The following is an 8079-nucleotide window of genomic DNA, read 5'->3' on the forward strand; positions in this document are numbered from 1 at the left end:
GAGCATCATAATGTTTAACGTGCGTGTTTAGGCTATGTATATGTATGTATGTATAATATTAGGATGGATGGATGGAGCCTAGTTGTAGGTAGATAGATAGATAGATAGAAAGATAGATAGATAGATAGATACTTTATTGATCCCCATGGGGAAATTCAAGAAATAGAAGATTGTAGGCTAGGCCTAGGCCTAATCTTTAATGTGAAATAAAATAAGTAGCCTAAAAGGCAACATTCGAAATGAGGAGAAATAAGGCAAGAAAAGAGTAGCCTAATTGGGGAGAAAAACTGAGTAGCCTTGGCTATTTTTAAGATCTTAACGTGAACTTAAAATAAAATTTGAGCTGAGACAAGGATGGATATTCCACAGCTGGTTCCTTGAACCCATTAATCAGCAAGTTTAATTGAATTGTTTTAGTTTTTTTTATGTTGACCCGAAATCCTGGAAACCCAGGAATATCACGTTGTTGGGCAGTGAATGCATGTAGGCTTAACTAGATTGTGGTGGATCAATCATATTGCCTTCTTAAATCGTAAAATATTCTGTGGTCTCAGTTCACTGTTGAATGGGCCTAGCCTACCCTATGCTTCCTCAAAATATATGCTTTGTCTAGTAGAGGTGCTTCAAATTAGGGGTTTGCACCGACGTCACATTCTGGCCGGTAACTATGGTAACCCAGCACGCGCGGCCATATTGGCGATTGAATGAAGTACAATGGAGTATTATGCACTTTGGATATCTTATGTGATTGTAGCGTGTCTAAACAACAGAAAAGCTCATCAAAATGCATCTAAGATGCAAAGGCATATAGGGCAGGACTTGGACCACAAGAAAAGGCGCGATATTTCGAGAAATTACGGATTATTGGCAGCGCAGATCCATATGAGTTGGGTGAGGGAGACGAAGTACCAAGTTCAACCACAAGCGCCCGCCTTCCTCTGATAACTGGCATTATTGGCCCTTCTCCCTGGTTTTTTAATAACTTTTGGAAGTCGATACCTACACCAGATGTTTTTCTCAGTCTGACCTATTGGTAAAACCTAAAACACGGCAATAATTAACCATTTTCCTTGACGATGTTAGGGATTTACTTCAGTGCCTAATGCTTTCTAATGAGGTGAGTATCTCCAATATGGCGATGTCCAGATCTGATGACACGCCGTGCAAACCCCTAATTGGCGCTTCAAATCGCCTGTCTCAGAATATATCAGAGGTCCAGGGCAATTCCGCGCAAAACTGTCACATCCATATTTAGTTCGCGTTACGGACATGACAGTTTTGCGTGGTATTGCCCCCGTATCGTTATATAAAGCTCTGTTCTCGCTGTCTAGCTTTCTCCTCTTTGAGCAATCGATGATTTGAAAATAACTTACTTATCGTTAAAGCAACACCAAAGAACTTTTCCTCTGTCGCACGCACGCTATTTGTTTATCCAGCAACGGCTTTGCAAATAACAATGTCCATAGACAGTAGAATATGTTGCATGATTTTATGAAATTACGATGTATTGCGACATCATGCAAGTCAAATTTGTAGTTTATTATGTCTCATTCCATCGAACTACAGATCCGCTACCCGATCTGGCAAACTTACATAGTGCGGTTATAGCCAATAGAGGGCTGCGAAGCGAATGCAGAAGTGCCGTTCACCCTGTTACGAGTTGATGAACCACGGAAACAATTTTGGAAACATTACAGGGCTCCAGAGTGCGACCAATTTGGTCGCATATGCGACCTAATTTTTCAGAAGTGCGACTAAAAAAAATCGGAGGTCGCACCGGTGCGACCAGCTATTCGAGAGAGGAAAAAGTGTCCGCATTGAAACTCTACCTTTGCTTCAATAACAGACACATATTTGGCCAATATCGTGGTTTAAACAAATCACAGATAGTGAAGGGCGGGACCTCCCCTCTGATTGGCGGTGGCAGTGCCTGTGTGTAAATTTGAAAATGTGTGTACTGCAGAGAGAGAGAGGGAGGTCAGAGACCCGTCAGATAAACAGAGTGGATGTAGTTGCATACAGTGTGGTCACATAGGCCGAGATAAATGTCCCCTCTCCCCACTGCCTTTCAGCGGCTGGCAGCAGCAAACCGATCAGACGAGCCCGAGATGATGATCAAGTTTATCGTTGCCTACGATAGGCCTAGTGAAACTTCCCTTCACCAAGTTCAGTCCGAAATAATTATTCACCAGAAAAATAGTTTGAACGTAAAGCCGACGTACAGGAATGCCACTTGCGCCAAATTTATAGGAGTCATTGCAGATGAAAAGACGTCTTAAAATTGTGAACAATGCATACAAGGCCTTCGCGAACGACAGAGATACAGATATCGCCGAAAAGGAGTGTGTCATTGACCGCAGTTACATGCAGGGAGTAACCCGGTTTTCAACAGCAATATTCGTTTTGCGGTCGAGTTGTGTAAACTCATTCTGATGGCATCAATCAATTTAATCCGGTATTTGGAGCAAACCGAACATCGCTGCTACATTTAAAGCCCGAATATTCCCTGCATGTATACAGTGGTCATTGTGTACGGTGAATTGAATGGACACATTTAGATCGAGCATGGCAAGTCATTGCAATAGCCTATAATAATAGGCCTACCATTTCGTTACTGCATTAACCATGTTCTTATTGAAAATTTAAAAATACTAAAATTAAAAAGTAAATTGCATTGTGGCGCTGTCAAATGATTATTGCAATCATCATTGCAAAATCATATAAAAATCCCCCAGGCTACTTGGAACATCTCTTTAAATTGTGCTCAAATACATTTCTATGGAAGATGCTAGCATGGCGAGCTGGTTTAGCCAAGGCCTAAAGATCATGAAGGATAGTATGTAAAACATTGAGCCATGAGATGTGCAGTTTGAAGCCCTTAAAAGACGTGCACTGTTAATTTACTCACTGTTATTTTTATTTAATACATCTTGAGATGTTTTAAGTTTAAATTTCAGCTCAGTGAAGCACTTTAAGCACCAACACTTCATTAAGTTACTTTTCTTGTAGAATTGTAAATCATAAGTCATAGGACAACCTATATAGGACAGTAATTAAGGAAAAAAAGTGAACCTGCTGCGGTGTTAAATGCAATGTGGTTGAAAATTTGGGTGCACCTAACTTTTGTGCTGGTGCACCTAAGAAAAAAAGTTAGGCGCACCAGTGCAACCAGTGCAAAAAGTTAGTCTGGAGCCCTGCATTATTTTAAGGTACAAAAAACTCTTTGGTGTTGCTTTAACTTAGATATCCATCTGATTGTTTCTCGTCCCGTCTCCTCTCCTCGCTCGTTTCAGGCTATCAGTCTCTTCTCCATAGTAGGCTACTTTACTCACTGACTCGACTTTATCAGAATTCACAGATTTCACTGGCTGAGTAGCAGCAAGCGAAATGATGGTTCCTGAAGTAAATGCTGTTATCCTAACCAACGAAACATTTTATTTAGCGCAGCTTTGAAATCTTACGTGAAAATCTACATTTAGGCTATTATGGTCTGGGTCCGGATAGGATCACGTCACGGTCCAGACTCGGACCGTGGTCCGCCATTTGGTGATGGCTGGCCTATACTATTGGATCTTAAATTTATGGGAAATGTTGTAGGCTTAATGACTGCATTCAAGAATGCTGCCAACACTGTCTGATAGCCTTTTATACAACTACTTACTAGCTTACTTATAAATGTTATGTTGCCTAGCCTAATCATATTAAAAATACCAACACAAATATAACTTAATTCCTGCCGGCAGAGAGGCAACAATACCTGCTTATGGCCTCAAAGGCAGCCAAGGCCCAGCAGGCAAAAAGCCAGTTTGTGGGACCACAGGACGACAGGCTGAGGGATCCTAAGACTGCCTTCGAGGAAGGTAATATCTGACATTGCATTTATACTACAAGTATGACAGTGTGGTGCACTAGAGCTTTTGCTTGCTTGTTCACTAAGGTCATAACATGTTTTGTCTTCAGCAAAGAGGCGCTGTGAACTGGAGAGGCCTACTGAGGCACAGTACCTGGGGCAACTGGTCCTGACCTTTGGCAGCTACACTGGCAAGACCTTCAAGTGGTGGTCGAGAATGACGTGGGCTACGTCAAATAATAAGCATTTCCCAGAAAACCAAACCAAACCATGTACAGTTTTCCCTTCACTGAAACTAACTGGAGAAGCTGGAGCCCATGTGCCGCGGAGTGATGGAGAGATTCCGAGAGAGTCCCCCAGATCCTCTATATCAGGGGTGTCCAAACTTTTTGACTCAAGGGCCACATTGGGTTTTGAAAATTGGCCGGCGGGCCACACACACAAAAAAATAATAATGAAAAAACAGAATTACTTTGTCATTTAAATGATACAAAACATATATATATATATATATTTTGTATCATTTAAATGACAAAGTAATACTGTTGTAGAAAATGAATTTCTTACGAAATACTGTTCATTTGATGTTGTTTAATTCATTTATAAATGGTGCACTGTCACTTTAAGGCTCTTTTGCCAGCTCCACTAGCCTATGGCTAGTACTGTGCCTATGGCTCACAGTTTATAAATGGTCAGTAGTGGAAACTACTGTTGCCATCGCGATTTCCTTTTAAAGGTTTCTTATAAAAAGGAGATATCAATTATCAACAATAACAAGCCAGCTGGAAGCTGTCGCAGTCTCTCCCTCTTGTGCACGCTCAAATGCGTTCCCAATTAAATGGAGTAGTATAACGTAGTTAGATCTGCTGCAATGGAGATACTATGTATCTCGATGTAACAAGCTGTTTTGACATTGACATGGTAAACGCTTTCTAAGAAGAGTGTAAAGCAGTTTGCAGTAGCCTAAAGTTAATCACAACGTTGTCTATGCTGGAATAGCGAGCGGCCTATGATAACCTACTTAATTTAATGCAGGGCAGGCCGGATTAAAGTGCCTGGCGGGCCGGATCTATGATAAACTAATAAATGCTCGGCGGGCCGGATTAAAGTGCGTGGCGGGCCGCAGTTGGCCCGCGGGCCGTAGTTTGGACACCCCTGCTCTATATCGACCGGGGCTGCTGCAAGGCACAGGTTCCGACGGCTGTGGAGACTCTGTTCCAGCCTTGGGTGGACGAGGGGATGGTGATGAGGCTGGACATCTTCCATTGGATTCACCGTTTTGATGCTGCTCTGTGAACCGAGGCCCACTCCAAGTACGCGGCCTTCTAGTCTGCGCTGGTTGGGCCGGTGCTGGCCTATAACCGGGAGGACCTCCAGCTCCTCATCGCGGCTGTCAGGGCCAGAGACCCGGCCACATTGTAGGTGGTGACGGACGAGGATGTGGTCCGGCGTTACGTCTCCTGGGACCAGCTGAAACACCACGTCCGGCGTGTCACCCTTCGTTCCCTTGGAGACATTTCGCCTTGTCCACCTGCTCATCGAAGAGCTCAAGGTTCCAGCTCGGGCTGGAACATCTGTTTCGGCAGAGCACGGGGGAGTCCGAGGCTTTCTCCCTCGACGGTCTTGTCAACGACAGCCCGACACTACAGGAGGAGGTGTATCAGCCTGGCGAGGAGGACCCCGGCGCCAAGGCAGACGAAGCTTACCAAAAAGAAGAGGACTTGGCGGAACACGTAGATGCTGCCTGCATCACACTGACCAGCAACGAGACGGCCACCATCCATCCGCCAGCCTTTGTGAGTCTCCAACATGCTGACATGCTGCTGAACCACAAAGACATTTTTATATACACATTTATAGACATATATAGACATTCATATTAGACATTTATTTTAAAAAACATTGTATACATTTGAAGTGACTCTCTGTCTCCCTTCCTCTCGCTGTTTTGCAGGAGGACATCTGCAGTGCCAATTCCCTCCCCGGGTTCCAGAAGCTGGAGGCCTTCTGCGCTACACTGGTGCAGCTTGGGAGCACTGACCGTAAGCTCTGGGCGGCGGTGAGCCGCAGCAACGCCATCCTCGACGCCTGGAGGGTGGAGGAGCATAACAAACAGCCGCAGCAGTACCACCAGCTGTACAGGACCCACTGGGGCAACACCCTCTACTGCAGGACCAAGAGGGATGACCTTGGCGACGCTGCCCTGATCCATTAGGTGAAGATGGCCAGGAGATACGCGCCGGCCCAGCAAGACATCAGCCCACAGCACAACTGATTCTCGTACGTGCTGGTCTTACAAATGCCCGTTGCTTTGGCACCTTTTGCTGAGTTGTGCAGTGTTCTCCTATTTCATGCACTTTTTGACTTGTTATCCGTGTTGTGGTCTTCAGGCCACGTGTAGTGCAACCTTTGGGATTCCTCAAACTTCCTGGTCCAGCAAACCTAGCGGAAGGCATAAGATAATCATATGCTAATCAGGATTATGTCAGAAGCATTGTGCATGGAGTCATCAATAGCCCAGAAGTAGGGATACAATTTGATTTGTAAAACTGAAAGGCACTAACAGGACACCATTGATGTTACATCAGTGTGTGTGAGCAGCTGCTTATAGCCTATTGTTTCTATTCAGCAGCAACTGTATTAACAAATCAGCCTGAGAAAGGATAGAATGCTCAATCAGTCCAAATGTTTATTTTGTGCACATTCATAAAAACGTTAGTGGTTGTTAACTGTACCAAACAGAAATCATGCTGCTTGAAATAAAAAAATTAAACAGACAATGAAATATGTGATGCATGATACACATGATGACCATGTTGGTGCACGCTCTGCCTATCCATAATATCTGGACTGCATATTGCAACATGTGTTGATGGGGATCTCAATACAACTCAATGTATTTGCCATTACCTCAGTCCGCTGTGTTTGTAGTGTACCTGTGCCATGCCAAAATCCCACGAGTAATAGCCTAATAGTTCAAGCAGCATCTCTAACGTTTCATCTAAGCATGGAAAAAAAGTGCTGCAATACGTTCAATATAGACCAAAGTTTTAAAAAAAAACATGGCATTCCTGTAACTACAAACAAAATGACAAAGCCAAATGCATCGTCGGAGTTCTCAACGTTCGGTAGCGAACGTCAAGCAATCAACAGCTGCAAATCGTGTTATGACCGGCATCGAAGTAATGTGGATTATTTACAGTCAACGGCATGAGGAAAATAGATATTTGTGCGACAGTTCCTTAAGATTGAGGTTAGATGCACGAGTCTCATTTCTACTTTCCAAAGTTCATAACAAATAAATCACTAACGTAACATAACCGCGCGCCACTGTGTACCATTTATAAACGTCCGGCGAAGGAAAAAGGGAGCACGTTTGCACAGATGTTCCGTCTACAATGTAAGCCATAGTGTAAGCAACGAGGAGAATGTTCTGATGCAAAATATAGTTTTTAACAACTACTTAGAGCTTTGCAGGATCTTCACTTTTGGTACACATGTCATCCCACCAAGATCACGATAAACATTTAAGCAATAATAAGTTGGTCCGCTACACGTAAAACAACGCTCCTAGATTCACTACAGCTAGCCTCACAAGGCGCATAACCTTCAACATTTACTAGCAATTGAAGGTTTCACTAATGTTTGAAACGTACACGAATGTTCTCTTCATAATACAATGAATATATAGTTAGAAACCACAACCATCTAGTTTAAAAGTAATATTTCACATTGAGAGGGGGGTGCACCGTTCCTGGAGGTACTGCAATACCAGGTCGATGCGTGGAGTGGACGGAGCAAGCCCCTATTCCATCTCCCTGTTCCAAAAATCAATTTAATATATGGTCCCCGGGTAGGGGACGTATCAGATATTAAACTGATAAGAACAGATACTACACTTGATCTTAGCCAAAAGGCCGAGAAGCGATACCGAGAAGATCGACATGTAAAGGACTTCATTCGTCGTCGTAATCTTCACGATTGCAGTGTTCATTGTAACCAGTACATATTTCTTTACCAAGACGCCAGAATAGTTGCGCCTTCACGTGACATTACCTACTAAACGTTTTAAAATCATTTAATCACTTTATATTTCGGGCTTTGAAATAGATGTTTTGAATAATGCCTTAGGCGAGGCAACCACTCAACCAATCACAAACGAGTACATAGAATATAAGATGTACAAATAATATGAATACGATTTAAGGGAAAGTGTACGGATAGGGTGT

At 43.3% G+C, this 8079-nt stretch overlaps 1 long non-coding RNA gene and 1 other non-coding gene across 2 annotated transcripts; both read right to left on the reverse strand.

The window, feature by feature from the left end:
• Positions 1 to 5651: 5651 nt before the first annotated feature.
• LOC143119110 (uncharacterized) lies at positions 5652 to 7160 on the reverse strand. The gene is made up of 3 exons (XR_012986249.1): positions 6761 to 7160; positions 5761 to 6292; positions 5652 to 5673 (listed from the first exon to the last, which is right to left on the reverse strand). It is a non-coding gene; the product is annotated as an uncharacterized LOC143119110 (long non-coding RNA).
• A 428-nt stretch (positions 7161 to 7588) lies between these two features.
• On the reverse strand, positions 7589 to 7779 carry LOC143119715 (U2 spliceosomal RNA). Its single transcript, XR_012986318.1, has one exon. It is a non-coding gene; the product is annotated as a U2 spliceosomal RNA (small nuclear RNA).
• Positions 7780 to 8079: the final 300 nt, after the last annotated feature.

Source organism: Alosa pseudoharengus, unplaced genomic scaffold (assembly GCF_046254945.1).
Source record: "Alosa pseudoharengus isolate Yale_2024_CS ecotype anadromous, Long Island Sound unplaced genomic scaffold, YU_APseudo_1.1 YU_APseudo_1.1_scf_12, whole genome shotgun sequence".
Taxonomy (NCBI): Eukaryota; Metazoa; Chordata; class Actinopteri; order Clupeiformes; family Clupeidae; genus Alosa; species Alosa pseudoharengus.